We start from the raw sequence: 17405 nt of genomic DNA, 5'->3' as shown, positions 1-17405 counted from the left end.
GAACCCCGAAATGCAGTCCTGAGGCAGGTCTCCCTCTATCCCCTTTATAAGCGGGATTGAGCAGAAAGTCATACCCATCAATGGTAGGGGATACCAATTGCCATGACTCCTGAAGCCAAAACATGTGTAATCCTAGAATTTCAGAATCGGAGGCAGCCAACAAATGGGCAGAACGCCTAGAGTTCCAAGAAATTAAGCTAACAGTAAATGGTGTGTGCTCTAAAGAAGAGACTGGTAGCTAGTGCTTGCTAGCATTCAAGGAAGCTGCTACCCATATACAGTCTACCATTTTTGGACTCCACATTATCCGTTAAGTGGTCAACGATTTGGCTTCACCTGTTGGAAGGGGAGGCTAATGAGCAACACTTTCCTCATTCGAACAGAGTTGTAAATCAACACTTTGGTTTGGAGTCCGTTCACATACCTCTCGTAAGGTAACAGTAAAAAAGCCTCATGCTTTCAGTTGCAGAACATCTAATAAAACCTGCTCCACAACTAAACGGGTGCTAAAGGGAAGTATCGCCTTGTCCAGTTTTAAGGTTTTAAGTTGTTCCAGAATTTTACCTGGGTGACGTCAGCCGAAGTAATATGGCACAGTGAAGGACATTTGTTACTAGTTTCAAAAAGCAAGATCTATTTATTGTAAGGTGTATGCAGTCCACCAGGCACCATTCCAAAACAAGTGAGAGATTACATGTCACAACCCTGGGAACAATCTGCACTTCACTGACCTTCTGTTCAATTTGTTTTCTCCTTGCCTCCAGCGTCAAAAACGTAGGTGCTCCACCGTCCCCCATACGTCTGTTTGCCAAACCCACCCTAGTAGGCTGCCATGTTTCTATGGCCTGGTCAGAAGCAGACCTCAGGATCTCGTTATTACATGCACCACTTACGATGCTCTCGGTAGACAGAAATACTGGGCAATCGCTTACCACCCTATTACATTGCACAAGATCCTTTGAGACAACCGGGTTACTTTGCATAACTGTTCTAACAGCTAGGCTACAAGTAATGTTAGTACCCACAGCAAGATCTGCCGAATCAGAGGTGCGTCATTCCTCAGCCTGTCCAGAGCGTTTACCTGAGTGCAAGACTGACTATTACCCCCTTCCTTACGAGGGGGCGGGGGGTTGCTTTGGTGCATGCTACTATGATGAGGATGATAAAATGTGTGTGCAAGTATTAGAGTGTGGAGAAACTTTCTTGAGCCGCTGCCCACGTTCTTTTTAGTGCCTTTCCTGGTTTTCTTTCTTTTCACATTTGGTAATGGCACCTCTCGTTCAATTTGATTTTCCTTTTTTTTCTTAGGTTTGCCTGGGTTAAAGGTAAAGAAATTCCCAGACATACCCTGCACCATGATATCACTCGAGTCTCTCAAACAAGTATCCTCTCCCCCCCACCCTTCCCTTCAGCCATCAGTTCCTCTGCATGCAGATGAATACCTGGATCAACAGGTGATAGTGCTTCCACCATCGCATCTCGAGAATCCTGAAGAAAGCTTGCCCTGCCGCCTCACAGAGAGGCTGTAAACAACAACCCATTGCTTTCGTCTTTTTCCTGATCGTGAACCTGCACCCCTGTAGCTCGTCTTCGTGCAACCTTCCTTTGCGGTTCCTCTTTATCAATCTCCAGATTTGACAACTGTTTACAGTACAAACCCTACAAGAAACCTTCCACAAAAGAAATGTTTTAATTTAAGATTGTCAACATATTTGCGTTTGCTCGTATTACCAGAGAAACCAGTTTTTGCTGGTCATAGAGCACTGTAAGATCCTTGCTAAAGCCAGGACAGATCCTACATTGCCCTTTCGGACCTCTATTCGTAAAACCGACTTCAACAAATTGTGTGTCAATGAGCTGGACCATCTCCTTTTGAAGATGACAGCAACACAGGAGATAAAACAGGGTTGATGTTCGCTATTACAGTGGACAATCCTGGCTCATTCACAGATAAAATGAATGGACTCTCTTTGAAACAAATGAGGTGAGCTGTTTTTCGTTTGAGCTTGCCTTACTCGTTCTTCTCCCCCTAAGAGTCGACCAAGGCTTCATTACTCTTCATAATAAATGCCTTGTAAAACACGTTCAAGCCATCTGCACTTAGTATTGTCTGAAGTTGTGGCTGGTGCACCAAGGCCAAGTGAGGGTAAATCAAGTTGTTGTTCACACCTCCATCAGTAACAGATGGTGGGAAATTCGTTGCAGATTCAAGTAACTTATCGGTAAAGTGAGATTGATACAGACAGCCTGCTGCCAAGCTTTTTCCTCTCCACAGCCGAGGGTCAGTTTGATGTTGGTTATTTCCTTCAGAATGTCCCTACTTTCGGTCAAGAGGGCCAAAAAGGAGTCATCAGCAGATCCCAGTTTTGGCCAGTTTTCCTCTTGCTTAGAAGCCCCAGATACTGCCACTGTCGCCGATTTACTTAATTGCGAAGTCAAGAGTGGCTCAACACATTGGCAACCGAATGCAGCCTCCTGGAGATTAAATGATTGGCACTGAGAAAAAACGCTGGCCCCAGTTTGATCACTAGAAGGAATTTGGGGTGGGAGGTGGATGTGCGAGGTTCCCCCCACCTTGGTGTCTGCTTCGGGCTAGAAGTGTGCAAGAACGTGTGAAATCGAACCTGTTTAAGTGTAGGCGTCCAAGGCGACAGTCTAGAGTCGGCAAGAAGTTTATGCAAAGTTTTAGTTGTCCGGTCCCCTGGAATGGTTCCCCCATTAACATCTTTGATTGAAGGGCGGTCAATAGATTGATGCCGAGCTTCCGGAATAGCGGCCGAGTATTCAGTTACCCTACTTCTTATGTTTTCAACCGTGCTTGTTTCCAAAGCTATACGAGACACACTTGATGGAGTTGGAATAGTCGCAGTAGAAGTTGCAGTCAACTGAGTGTAGCTGCTTTATGCAAGGGTTTCTGGACTCGTGCAAACGCAATAGGGCAAAAAGGGATGGCACGATTCCTTCGATGATATCTGTTCATCTCAATCATGTGGCGTAAGATTAACATGTAAAGTCGGAAACCTAGAACTCGTTCTCAATTTGCACTCTAAGCTGTTTAGTTGCAGCAGGAAGAAGAAAAACAGCAGTCAGCCTCTTACCGTACTAACAAGGCACGTCGCAAAGGCTCACTACCTGTCCTGAGCCCACCACCACAATCTTCGCAGCCTCGGACGGACCAGGAGCCCTCGGTCGACGATCGGAGCAGCGCCCCCCTCCCTGATGGGCCCCCACCACCCTGGTAAGCCCCTCGGCTTCATCGTGCGACATGCTGCATAAAAAGAAATGCACACGAAATCGCGTGTCCCTGCCTGCAATTTTCCCATTAATGTGGGTTTAGCCTATATCTGGCTAAGGCAAGCACCTTTATGCCTGCTAAGTAGCCTTTGTACCAGATCCTAAGGCTCACGCTGCAACAGAACCAGGAGGTTCACTTTTCCAATATGGCCGCTTTGTCTGTGTAAGCTGCCTTCCATACTCTTTGCCTGCAGCCTCTACAAGACTGTACAGGATTGGCTGGAGCCATCCTCACTACCCCGACCCGATTCGCTGGCAGGCGAGGAGCCGGCCCGTAGGGCACATCGCAAAGGCTCACTGCCTGTTGTGAGCCTGTCCAGAGCATGCCCAGAGGCCAAGGCTGGTCCCCCTGCTGAAACCCACCCTGGAGATCTGGTAAGCCATCTATAACCATGCTCCCAATTTCCGGATGTATACCACGCCCTGCATTAACAATTAACTTTGACTGTCAGTAAGACCAGAGAATGACCTGGAACAGATAACAATTACCATCACTAAGGGCCCCTCTAAATACCAGCAAAAACTACCTGGCTCCCGGAACCTTCAGCCATCCCTGTAATTCTTGAATCTAGGTGACCCTTACCACCTATTTGTTTCCCACCTAGGTGCTGCTCTTGCATATTGGCCAATTGCTCCTACTCGAACCCAAGTCTCGACCCATTGCATTTGAGTCACCTGTTACTATTTCAAACCTAGGTGCAGCCCGTTGCATTTGAGTCAACTGTCTCCATGTGCTGCCCCCATTGCATTTCAGCCAACTGTTTCCATATGTCGCCCCAGTGCATTTGAGTCACCTGTTTCCATGTGCTGCCCCATTGCATCTGAGTCACCTGTTACTATTTCAAACCTAGGTGCTGCCTATTGCATTTGAGTCAACTGTTTCCATGTGCTGCCCCAGTGCATTTGAGTCACCTGTTTCCATGTGCTGCCCCATTGCATCTGAGTCACCTGTTACTATTTCAAACCTAGGTGCTGCCTATTGCATTTGAGTCAACTGATTCACCTTTAACCCATGTGTTGCCCCACTGAATCTTAGTCACCTGTTACTATTTCAAACCTAGGTGCTGCCCATTGCATTTGAGTCAACTGTTTCCATGTTCAGCCCCTTTGCATTTTAGTCATCTACTTCTATTTCAAACCTAGGTGCTGCCCACTACATTTGAGGCATCAGTTTCTATTTGCATTTGTTTTACCCTGATAGGCCGACCCACATAGCATTGTACTAGCTTGAATTGCCTACCCTACCACGGCGACGCCACAAGATGCAAACCTTATGAGCCACACTAGCCCTTCTCACACTAACAGCAGTCCTAGTCTGCAAACTCAGGATCGTTCCAGCCCCTACCATTGACTACACTACCCTTCAACTCCTGGCCCTCTCCCCCACCATGACACAGACTCAATCCCAACCATTGACGAGTCATATTGACCAGGTTGAAGAACACCAACAGTCCTGCACATTTGAGTCCAAACCGTGTAACACCACATCCAGAAATGCTAGACTCCGAGCCAGACTTGCAAAACTATATGAACCGCGTGCTAGAAAGCTGACCACGTCCAACCGTAGCAAGACTACACCTAACAGGAGTACTAAAAAACCACACAGCCCACACCTGAAGACACAGAAAGTACTCCCGCATACCTTTGTCACAACCCAACAAAATGTATGTATGCCTCCATCCACCACCCCCCACTTAAAAGGTGCTTTAATTAAAGCCAGATCTATTATTGCTCATGCCATTGAGATTGCTGATCTCATCCAAACCGAAAACCTTGACTTCTTGGCCATTACGGAATCCTGGCTTCATGCTGCTGCAGGACCTGCCATCATGTTAGCGATCCCTAATGGTTACACCATCCTAAGAGCAGACAGAAGTGAAGCCCGTGGAGGCGGCATAGCCCTTATTGTAAAATCTAACTTATCTACCAGGCTAGCTCCACTTAACGACACTAAATCCTGTGAAAGCCGTTCAGCTAAATTAGTTATTAACAATTTCAAACCCTCACCATCCACCTGATTTATAGACCTCCAGGCCCTATTGGAACCTTTGAGGAGGACATTTCCACTATTCTATCTCATAACCTAAAGAAATCATCACAGGTTATCCTTTTAGGGGACGTTAACCTGGGTTTCAACGACCAAAACGACCCACATGCAAGTAGAGTGGCCAACCTACTTTCTGAGCTAGGCTTCTCACAAAGAGTACTTCACCCGACCCACAACAAAGGTAGAATACTCGATTGGGTGGCAGACCACAATTGCAACGCCTCCATCCTATCGATCTCCCCCCCCAAATTTGGACAGAACACCACCTTATAACATTTGCTCTAGAAACTAACAGACGTATTCCTACCTTAGCCCAACTAGCACCGTCCATCCCGACAAGGAATAAGAAAAACATCACCCAGGATGATCTACTCCCACTCATCCTTCCTACACTTAATTCACTACCAGACAACCTGGACCCTGAAACTCTAGTGAATGAGTATAACAAAATGATGTCCTCTGCACTGGACTCAATTGCACCACTTAAAATGAGACAAAGCAAACCCAAAGCCCACCTCAATTCTTGGTACACCCCCCACCTGAAAACACTTTGCACCAAAAAAAGACAATGTGAGGTTGCATGGAAATTACAACCCTCTGAAGAAAATAAAAGCACTCTGAGGGATATATCTACCCTCTGCAAAAAGGAAATACTGTCAGCTAAACGGGAAACCTACAACGCTAGAATAACCCAAGCCAACTCTAGCATGAAGGAACTCTTCATCTTCTTAAAGGAAATAGAATCTCCCATCCCAGTGCAAGACAACTGTGTCAAAGAAACTATGGTGACCCAATATTCAGCAAGCCTTAGCTAACAAAGCGACAACTCTCCAATCCAAAATTGCCAAGAAAAAATCCTCACTTAGTCTGGATACCACGCCCAAAATAACTATCACCCCTCCTAAAAATAACACTGACACTCCTCGCTTCAAGTTCTCCAAAGTATCCATTATTAAGACTGAAAAAGTCATACTGTCACTCAAACTATAAAATTGCCAGGGGGACCAATGTCCAGCCCAACTGATAAAGGACGCAGCCAGAGACCTGGCTCCCTTCATTTCAAAACTCATTAACGCCTCATTCGCAACAGGGTCTATACCAAGTAACCTTAAAGAATCCTGGGTACTCCCACTGCTTAAAAAACAGACTCTAGACCCAGCCATACCCACGAATTACCACCCAATCACTACCGTGCCATTTCTCCTAAAAATCATAGATAAAGTGGCGTATTCACAAATACAGAAACACCTAGAAACCAACCACCTGCTAGGAGTAAGGCAGTCTGGCTTCCGTCCTCAGCACGGGACCGAAACAGCCCTCTCAGACCTAAAGGCACAAATCGATGAGCTGAGAGATCAAGGGAAACCAGCCTTACTCCTCCTCTTGGAACTTTCAGCTGCATTCGACCTCGTCGACCACAAGGTCCTTTGTAGGCATCTGGACATGGCTGCGCACTTCTCGGAAGAAGCCTCAGCATGGATCCAAGCCTTCCTCAATAATAGGACCATGAGAATCTTCTCCTCCTCAGCGGCAGCAGACTCCATTCCCATCACATGTGGCGTGCCCCAAGGATCTTGTGTTTCTCCCACACTCTACATCTTCACAAAGCCTCTTTTCGATGATCTGCACCTTCTTGGTATCACCCACACTAATTATGCAGATGATACTCAGATTCTCCTACCACTTACTGGTGATTATGACAAGGATTTGGCCTTGGTGAACAGGGTGTATCTCATCATCCAGGCATGGAAGGGCACTCACGGACTATGCCTGAATGATGACAAAACTGAAATCATTATCCTTGGCACACCCTCTACCCTCAAAAAACTGGGCCCTAACTATTCCTCTTTTAACATTGATAATAACCAAATCACAACCGCTCAGGCGGTAAAAACTCTGGGTTTCTACTTGGACTCTACCCTCTCTTTCAACAAGCAGGTCAACGCGATGGCTTCTGCCACAGCCTACACCTGTAAATTGATAAGAGCAGGCAAACCCTTCCTATCCAACAATAGTTGCATCACACTTGCTAGAGCTCTCGTGTTATCGAAGTTGGACTATTGCAACTCGCTCTACATTGGATCCAATAAGGAAGTTATCAAAAGAACTCAAGTCTTGCAGAACAACGCACTTAGAGCAGCATTAGGCATCCCCAGGAGAGCCCACATCACTGAATTTAGAAGAGCCAATAACTGGCTTTCAACTCATGAGAAAATCCAGCTAAAAGTAGCCTCACTTGTTTACAAATGTCTAAACAACGCCGCACCACGTTACCTTTCTACGAGATTCACGAGAATAAAACCAACAAGACTCCCCAGATCCGCTAACTCTAACAACATTTCAACACCTAGATTTAAAACTGTCCAGAGTTGGTGGCTGTAGCTTCCAGGTCAATGCAGCTCAACTCTGAAACTCCCTACCATCCACCTTGCGAACAGATCAACCATACCCCACCTTCCGACATAACCTCACAAGGTGGATTAAAGACGCAGACAAATAACAGACTACCAACTGCCTGGACTTATTCCGCATGTCCCTCCACTGTTGTATTTTTGCACACACCTACTTCTCAGCAGTTACCGCTTGTCAGAGTAGGACTGTGAATACTTATTTTTGCCTTTTGTGTATATTCTGTATATTTCTTGTTTCCATATTTGCCCTGTGTTTCTGTAACTAAGCTGCAAGTTGTCATATGAAATGTGCCCGGTTACCCCTGGGTCTGGTGCGCAATACAAGTGATAAACAAACAAGCGAGTCAGCAGGAAGGAGGACTGAACAGAGCAGAAGGCTGGTACAATGTGAACGGAGGATAGCACAGGGGCAACGCGCTCGTCTTGGAAGCAAAACCAGGCAGATCAACAGAGATTCGAATCCCGGATCCGTGCTTAGAAACCAAACTCAGGTATGGTATAAGGTGTCTTATAAAAAAACAATTAAAAAAATAAATACTGTGCAGCAAAGCAGGGACCGAAGACCACACTCGCTCACACTCCGTGCCGGCAATGTCAGCATGTACCGCTTCCGAAGCTGTAGTCCCTCCTGCTTGTTGTGAAAGATGAAGAAAGACTCCACAGTTATTACAACCAGCCATTACATACTTGGGTATTATGGAGCCATCCTCCCCAGTGGAAGACAAATACAGTTTCTCATCCCACGGATTCCTCTCACTACCATGTGCCTTTTCTCCACCCAGGTGATCCTCCCGCAGAACACCAACCCCAAGGTCAGGATCAGAAAGAGTCCTGGAAGGAGACTGTAGGCAGTGGTTTAGTGAGGATCCATAGGATTCATCAAACACCCCTCGGTGGAGAAGGGGCTAATAGTCCAGATTCGTCACAGTACATAGTGCCTGTAAGGGTAAAGTGGGTAGTAGAGACAATGGCCCTCATTACGACCCAGGCATTGGACCATGGTGTTAATAGCACCATGGTCCATGCCGGTAACTTACCGACTCCGCCATGGCGGAATGGGGTATTACCGCCCCATTCGAGGTTGGCGGGGCGGTAATTCCCCATGGCCCTTCCCCATTCCCATTTTTACCCCATAGGGCTCAATGGGACTGGGGAAGGTGCTAAGTACGGTGCCGCAAATTGCGGCACCGTACTTAGCACCAAGGTCCCTTTGCGGGTTGGTTTTTTAACGCCTGCTAAGAGCAAGCGTTAAAGTGCCACCCACAAAGGGACCTCGTAATCAGGCGTTAAGGGTTTAACGGCGCCGCCACCTTTTACGGCGCCGTTAACCCCTTAACGTCTGGGTTGTAATGAGGGCCAATGACTCAGATGCAGACTATGAGGCTTTTTAATAGAACATAACTTCCACTACATGCAGGGTTACTTCACCCTTTTTCTCTTGATATTGTTCTCAGTGCTAGTCCCCTATTTGAAGCATAAGTCATAAAGCCGGTCTGATAGTACAGCGAGTAGAGCGCTCGCTTTGACATCTGTGCAAAGCCTGCTGACGCAGGTTCAAATCTTGGCAGGACCAAACTCAGCCTTTCATCCTTTCGAGTCCAATAAATGAGCACCACACACCGTGGGTAATAATAAGCAGCGCTCAAATGCCCGAGGGTTCGTAGCGCTATATAAATGCTAACTTATTATTATTATAAGGGCATCTTTGTCTTCTTTGTTCAGTACTACGGGTCCTCTGAGTTTTAATCTGCCCAGGCAAGTGAGGAACCTTCTCCGTCCGGGTCCAGGTCCTGTCAGGTACAATAGAAAATGAACAAACCTTGCCACACTCCCTGGGTGCATGTATACTATCCTTTCTTGGATCCCACCAATTACAGCACCCCACCCTTGATCTTACAGCACCCCACCCTTGATCTAATGGGTTCACTGGCATTCAACATCCCCGGACATGTGTTTTCGGGCTGCCATCCACTCTGTGCTTTAAATCAGGGTTTTGGCTCCTGCCTCTTCCTCCTCTGACGCCTTCGCTACATTGGCCATGTTTTCCTTGCTGGTCTATGCACCTGAGTAATCGGTCTTGAATGGAGTTCCTCGCTTTGCTGTGTCGGAGTTCCGACACCATGGCAAGGATGGCGTTCCTCGCTCCGCAGTGTTGGGACTCGGCCACCGAGTCCTTGCTCCACCAGTATGGATTGTCCCGTTTCTCCTCCGGGCCCCACACCACAGGTAAGGGGGTCGAGTGTGTTTCTGCCCGTAGGACATATATACTTCAGAAATAAATTGTCCATTTAGCCTGGAGGACGAATATTTTGTATAGGTTCTAAATTGGAAAGGGAAGAACGGAGAAACTTATATTTCCTAATATCAAGGGACTGTGCTATCCCTTTTTCGGCTACAGCAATCTTGGTGGTCGGCAGTTAGGGAGTTGAGAGATCAGCTCAAAGCAGCATGAGAACCGTATCTTTACTTAGGTGTCATTACCTATGGAGATTTTAATGTTACTATTTTTTAAAAGAAAGACAATTTTTTACGGGCAATCAAAATGAGGCCGCTGGTATTACCACTTCATTGTATCGAGTCTAAGGCCTACACATAGGAGCAAACTGTTACTATCAACATTTAACAACCTGAGTTTTCCAGACGTTGTGGGATGGCTCCTCCAGGGCATATTTTATTCATGGGAATGCTGCGACATTCATCAGCTTTGCATTGACGAAGGAATGGTATGTTATAGAGTGTAAATAAGTAAATAAAATTGGTTATGCTTTCTAGACTAATTTAAAATTCTTCACATCTGCCTTAGAAACACAATCCAGTTATCACAACACTTTAGGGCACGTCCGCCGCCTCCCTTTTGCAGAACTATGATCCACCTAAAAGAATGGACATGCACCCTTTCTTCACAAAACATTCTTCCCCCTTGAATAACTCCATTCTTTGGCTTACCTCATTCGTATCGTCATATGTTCCCTTGCTCCTTTCTTTTCCTCCAGCAGGCTAAGGGTGTGGGTACCCTTGCTGGGGCACAGTATGCCATTCAACAGACATGCATAGGTGCTCTGAAACTACTACGGTGGTGGATCAACGCAATATAGAAGCATCTTAACATAACATATGCTTCATAGTAGTTATTGATTTCCTCAGCTTGTTTTCCTCGAGTGTGCTTGTGATTTCCCAGACTCTGTCGAGGTGCATGGAATAACATCGAATGATAAGAGAATAATTTGGCAAAATGCGACGAAGGATAGAAATGGATCTATACTGGGTGTGTGTGTGCCCTTATTATTTATGAAGGAGAAATTAACAGGGAATTGTGTTACAACAAAGTTGACACGTGTGCCAGCTCTACTCCTTAAGCAATGCTGCATTATAATCTTACAAATGAAAAGCACCAAAAATATAAATAGAGCAGGATCATGGTTTAATGTTTTAGCCAAAGATGAAAAGAAAGCCTTGTGTAAATTATGTAAATCTGGAAATAGGTGGGGCTCTCATAGACCGGTAAGATAGCTCAGTGTGATCAGCCCTCGTTGCTGCGATCTGAGCATTATCTGCAGGTCGCAGGTTCGAATCCCGGCAAGGCCAACTCAGCCTTTCATCCTTCCCAGGTCGATAAATGAGTACCAATTTCGTTTGGGTGATATTGTATGTAAAATGTGCTCTGTAAAGCACTTTGGATTAAGGCACTATATAAATAAACATCACTATCATTAAAGTCTACTTAGAATAATTGAAGAATGATTAAATCGCTTTTAGGTTAAGCTTGAAAAGAAGGGGGCTGCGACGTCTAAAAAGGAAAAGAATCTCCTTGCCCCAGGCGCTCTTTCCAAAGATCTGTTCTAGCTTTTTTCTTTCATAACCCCAGGGCTCTGCTCCTTGCACACCAACTAGTTTGGTTTTGTGCAGGGGGTTAAATGTCAAAATAACGTAGCAGTCTTGCAAGTTTGTGGGTCTCTTCAAAGAGATCATGAGCCAACCATTGAGTATGTCTCTAAGTCCACAACAAAAGAACATCGTATTCAGTGTGCTATAATGGCATTATGTATTGCAGACACTTAGAACAATTAGTATTTCAGGAGCACTTGGTCCAGAATGTGTTCAGATTGTGTTGCTCAAGCAAGATTATGGAACCCAGGCATCTATTTTAGTAATTTTATTCAAGGCAGGATTATTTTCTAAAAATATTATGAGCTCCTTGATTAAATTGCCGCTTTATAATAATGCTCAGCCAAAGCTATCATGTTTAACAAGTGCCTTATTACCATTGGTGTGTGAGCCCTATGTTCTAATGCACATATCCTAACTTTAAAGGCCTTACCGTCTCGTACCTAGAGGTTACCTCTTCCACTGTTCTTGCCTCTGACGCATTTCCCTTTTAGCATATAGAAGCGTGTTTTAAACTGTCGCTTTCCTAGGCAAGGCGGCTTTAGCAGACAGAGGTTGTCATTTAAGAAGCAGGTTTGCATGCCCCGAGCCGTGAGTGTACTGTAGAAGTAGCTTGCACAACAAGAGCCTAAATGTATCACTGTTCGCCTTCCATCCTCATTATGCCTTCCTAAGCTTAAGAACACAGAGGGGCTCATTCTGAGCATGCTGGTCCAGAAACAACGGTGCTGGTAAGCTAACCGGCACTGTTGTTTCTGGACCGGCATATTAGAGGTCTGCATGCCAGAGCCACTGTGCCTGACAGGTCGGATGCTGCCGGGCACAGCGGCAATGGTATGCATAACATCACGGAAGCACTGGCACCGTTAACAACGGTGCTCCGTGTTCCCCATTCCCATAGAGTCCTTTTGGACTCTATGGGAATCACAATTAACCGGCGCCTGTCTTTCTGGACCACCAGGGTTGTAATCCCCCGGTGTTACCGGCAGGTCAGGTGCCAGTAAATATTTACGGGTCCGGCAGCAACACGCCGGTAGTACCGGCATGGTTACAGCCGGACCCGTAATGACGCCCAGCCTCTTCCTAAGACTTGTATGCTGATACACTGTTCATTCACCAAAACCTTTTTGCTTAATGATACTATGCCTAGACTGGAACCTCCCTCTAAGTTGAAATGCATGTGTGCTTCTGTATAAAGCCAATGTCTCGAGTAGAAGGGGTTGCTACACTGTGTGACGGATCGTGGGTATTTGTTTCTTCTCCCCATGAGGGAGCCACCCCCTTTGGGGCTAGATAGGTGAGCTTGCTCTGCAAGACTCTCCCTAGGGGTCTGGGCAAGTGGAGCCTCACTTGGAGAGACTTCCCCTTAGGGTACAAGGACCCCCGTTCCTGTGAGGAATTTCCTCAGGCATTTCCCATAGTGGCATATATGGCACTATCAGATTTGCAAAACTCTAAAATGAGAAACATCCATAAAACTGATGAGTAGACTGAAGAGGGATGAAAGACACATGCCGAGGAGAGGGGCAGTCCAGAGACAGAGTGGAGAGCGTAAGCAGGGGATGGCCCCTGACGGCGCAACACCTGTGAGATGTGGAGCAGAGGAGAGCTGTGGAGCCTGGAACTTTCAGAAGTGGCCTGAAGGCAATAATGCAATATTGCAATAAAAACCCCGTGAAACCAAGCTTACTGTGACAAATTCACAGAGAACATGAAGAAATCCAACCCATGACTACACACTCAAACGGAGAAGATGGAGTAATAAGGTTCAAGCCTCGGTATCCAATAATCACTGCTGATGGATAAAATCTGTCAGGAAGAAGAAAGAAAGAAAGAAAGAAAGAAAGAAAGAAAGAAAGAAAGAAAGAAAGAAAGAAAGAAAGAAAGAAAGAAAGAAAGAAAGAAAGAAAGAAAGAAAGAAAGAAAGAAAGAAAGAAAGAAAAGGGGGATGGTTTTGTTGTTTGAGTTTGGGCTGTTGTGCAAAGGACGACTTTCAGATGCAGTCAGTGATGTCGTTCCACATCGCGGCTAAGCTACACGCATAGAAACACGTGTCTGACACTGTGTCTCTAAGCCCCTGACTGCCACCTGTGGCAGACATGGGGAGACTCTCAGCAGTTTCCTGACACAGTGTTCGGGGCAGAGAGCTTCCTCAACTTGGTGGTGGTTTGGGCCTCGTGTCTACATGAAACGGCGCTCCAGCAATACCTTTTTTGCCAGAGCGCTGCTCTGTCTTGTTCTGGCCCAATTCCTCTATCCGGATTCGGAGGAGTTTGGATGGGGGTTGACATCATCTGGCAGCAGAGATACTCGACATTGGTCCTGACGGCCCATGGGTGGGTTTGGGCCAGGCACGGGGGTTATGCTGGCCCAGGACTGGGCTTACTTACGTATTCATTACATTGCTGAGTTTTTGGAGGTGGGAAGGCAGCAGGGACTCTGCTTTAGACACCAACGGACAGATTACAGAAACGTTGCACTGGTACAAGTGCAATGCTGCACAGTATTAGCACCAGAGCAAAGTTTTCCTTATTTCTAAAAACACTGGGGCATATTGGAAAACCACTGCACCATGAATAGTGAAGTTTGGCATGGTATATACACCAGGGCCAAAATTGCCCCAGTGCAAAAAAGATACATTTTCACTGCGTGTTTGTACCATGGCAAAGTTTGCCCTAATGTGTAATAGCACTAGAGTACATTTTGCCCTGGTGCAAAAATGCAGTGCAAATATTTGACTAGGTGCCCTGGTGCTTATACCATGCCAAACTTCACTTGCCATGAAGCAATGGTTTTCTAATTTGTCCCAATGTTTTTAGAAAAAGGGCAAACTTTTCCCTAATGCTAATAACGTACAACTTTGCACTTGCACCAGTGCAAAGTTTCTGTAATCAGGCCCTAAATAATCACAATCACATTGAAACGTTTTTTCCAGAATAATAACAAGACCGGTTGTCTTTTAATGACAACAAAAAGTTTGACAAAATTGTGTTTTTGGTAGATGAAAAAAGAAATATACCATTTTAAATGTTTTAAAATGTTTTAAAACATGTTTTAAATGTTTCAAAAGTCAATAATGGGTCTGCAGTAGTTACAGAGAGGTCGGGTCTGCCAGGTCAGTCACCACCACTCCACACCTGACCCATCTCACCGCCTATGGGACCTAACAAAGTAAACCATGTGTTAAAAGTAAAAGTTGGCTTTATCAATGAAAATGCACAAACTGGTACGTGTGAGTGGAATTTGTCTAGGGTGCCTCTTCGAGTGGCCTTAGCTTACTGAGATGTAGCAACATTAGCCCCACGTGCCTTTTCCTCGCCACTTTGGAAGGTTGTGACGAGGAAGAGGAGAATCGGGCGCATTTGAGAATTATTGGTTAGCAACGGCGGCCTTACTTGATAGGGTGGATTGTGCGCTCGCCCCATGTGCTGCACATGCGTCCATTCACACGTCCACACACCATTGGCCTGTTCCCACACTGCATGCCAATGCCCATCCACTGCTCTTGTGCCCATACATTAAAACATTCACAAATGCATTGGTGGGATGTGCACAGCCAGAGCACGCACTCCTCACTCTTTCAGGCACATTTCCGATGTGGTTCCTGACTTCATCTGTGATGTCAGTTCACAACTAAGGTCTGAAATTGCCAGCACTAGCTCCTATTATCTGGTTACTTTTCTAGATGTTAGTGATATAAACAAATGTATGGACCCCGAGACGCGTATGCATTGGAGAAGCAGATCGCGCCAAAATATCAAACTATCCAAAATAGCATTATAGGGAATCCCGTCACAAGTTCATCTTAAACTGCGGCCAGGGCCAACCTTAGCCCGCCCAGGCGATACGAAATGGGGCTCCCTGTTCCCGTAGGAAGGCACGGCTGGCACCAGCACCGGAGCTTTTCACTTAAATGGGGTGGTGCCAGCCCCTGGCTTGGGAGGGCTCAGCCCTCTGACTTTTAGGAGTTTGCAGGAAGACGTTAGCACTATACCTTAATGTCCAAGTGCTCAGCCCTGGGCTCTGATGGGAAAGCGTTGCCCCAAGATCCTGTCAGATTTCTCCCCTGGGAGAGCAGACTATTCAAACATCCATTCACGTGGCAGCAGCAACAAACAGAGTGGCAGAGGACAAAAGCCCACCCAGGTGATGTCAATATACCCAATCATGACAAGCTTTCAAAATTGAGCTCCAGCCACTTCTCAACCCAACCCCCACAAGAATTGATGGTGACTCCACCACTGTGCCAGCTCAGGGAAGCTCTTCAAGGCGCCCCCTTGCTCTTTGGCACTCTAAAAAAAGAAAACCTCCCGGCACCAGCACAGGAAGTTGTTCTGTCATGAGGACCAGGGCTTACCCAGGAAAATCAGAGATCGGTTCCCAATCTCAGCTTCGGAAGACTTAGTATGAGGACAAATGTGGAAACGGCCAGCCTCACATCCTGTTCAAGAGATGTCCACATTGGTACATGCCTTGCAATTTACATACATGTGTTTGTTAGGGTGCGTATTGTGACCATTGAAAACAGCAGAGTCTAACTTCCATTACTAACTCACAGCTGCAGGGAGCTTCTCTCTTTAATAGGGCACTGCCACCATGCAAGCTCAAGTAAGCTTTTCAAATGCTGCCTGCTGCCCCATGCTGGTGTGGCAGCAGTGCCTTTGAAATGCTCCCCCGAGCTGGTGTGACAGCATCACCCCTCTGTAATAGAAAAACAGCTCCCCATGCTGGCAGCAGGGCCAACGTAACTGAAAAGCTCCTTCCACAGGGGGTGGGGGGGGGGAGGGGGGAGCTGTTCACTTACGTAGGGCGGCACTGCAGGGCAGGGATGGGGTAACCTTTTGTTTTACATAGGGTGCCCCGGCCGCACCAGCACAAAGGAGAGCCTGTAAAAATCGCATTGCACATGCTGACCTTTTTTTGGACAGGTTCTATCCAAGCTTTTTGTATTTTTGTATTGTGTTTCCGTGTGTACACACAATAATTGTGAATTGTATTCATCTCGGAGTGGCTTGCTGCGCTGTATTGAAAAATATGCACAAAGTGCTCCTATCGCCCCCCAAATGCCACACACTGTGCCCATTGTTCGAAATTGAGGGGAGCTGGGAGCCATTTAGCTCCCACTTGTACCCTAGAAGAGCCTGGTTAGCTTGGCATCAAGGTATCAGGTAATATTATCCCCACCAAAAATATTGCCGGATATATGGTCGTCGGGAACGGTTATAGGCGATATTTTTAGTGGGGATAATATTTGGGGTTTTGGGGAGCGGGGTTTGCGGGTGTGTCCCCGGCTCCCTTAAAAATAATATGGGGGTTGCGGGGGTGTCCCCTGCAGGTTCCATGCCGTAATATTGCTGCAAAAATATGGCGATATTTTTATATGGCGATATTTTTGAGGGGATATACATGAAACAGACATCATACCAGGAGCTTCTTTTGGTTCCTTAGGCCAACTGGTGCTGAACTAACACACCAATGTGAATTTAACTCTGTGCATTTGGGAACATTATCAATAAGCATTATTTAAAGCGCAAGGGGTCCTAAATAATAACATGTTAAGTTTGCATCTTATGTGGAAGTTAGGTTTGCGGCACGCTATGATCTAGCTCCTGGTTGCCCAGTGGTAGCTCCTGCTCGTTGGCTAATGCCGGATACCCAGGAGCTGCTTTTAGCTCCTGCTTGCCCACTCTTCATTTCAATCCCTATTTCGACTGGTGCACCCAAAGCAAATGGCTGATTACTAGTGAACATACAGGCAGAGTCACCTT

At 46.3% G+C, this 17405-nt stretch overlaps 1 protein-coding gene across 1 annotated transcript in view; it reads right to left on the bottom strand.

The window, feature by feature from the left end:
• The window catches only part of RABGAP1L (RAB GTPase activating protein 1 like), a 3056406-nt gene that overhangs the window by 1367234 nt on the left and 1671767 nt on the right, over positions 1-17405 (bottom strand). The gene's annotated exons all lie outside the window — the stretch shown is intronic.

Source organism: Ambystoma mexicanum, chromosome 1q (assembly GCF_040938575.1).
Source record: "Ambystoma mexicanum isolate Mex_15411 chromosome 1q, UKY_AmexF1_1, whole genome shotgun sequence".
In the NCBI taxonomy this organism is placed as follows: Eukaryota; Metazoa; Chordata; class Amphibia; order Caudata; family Ambystomatidae; genus Ambystoma; species Ambystoma mexicanum.
The sequence above is the reverse complement of the archived record's forward strand: the minus strand, read 5'-3'. Positions and strand labels throughout refer to the sequence as shown.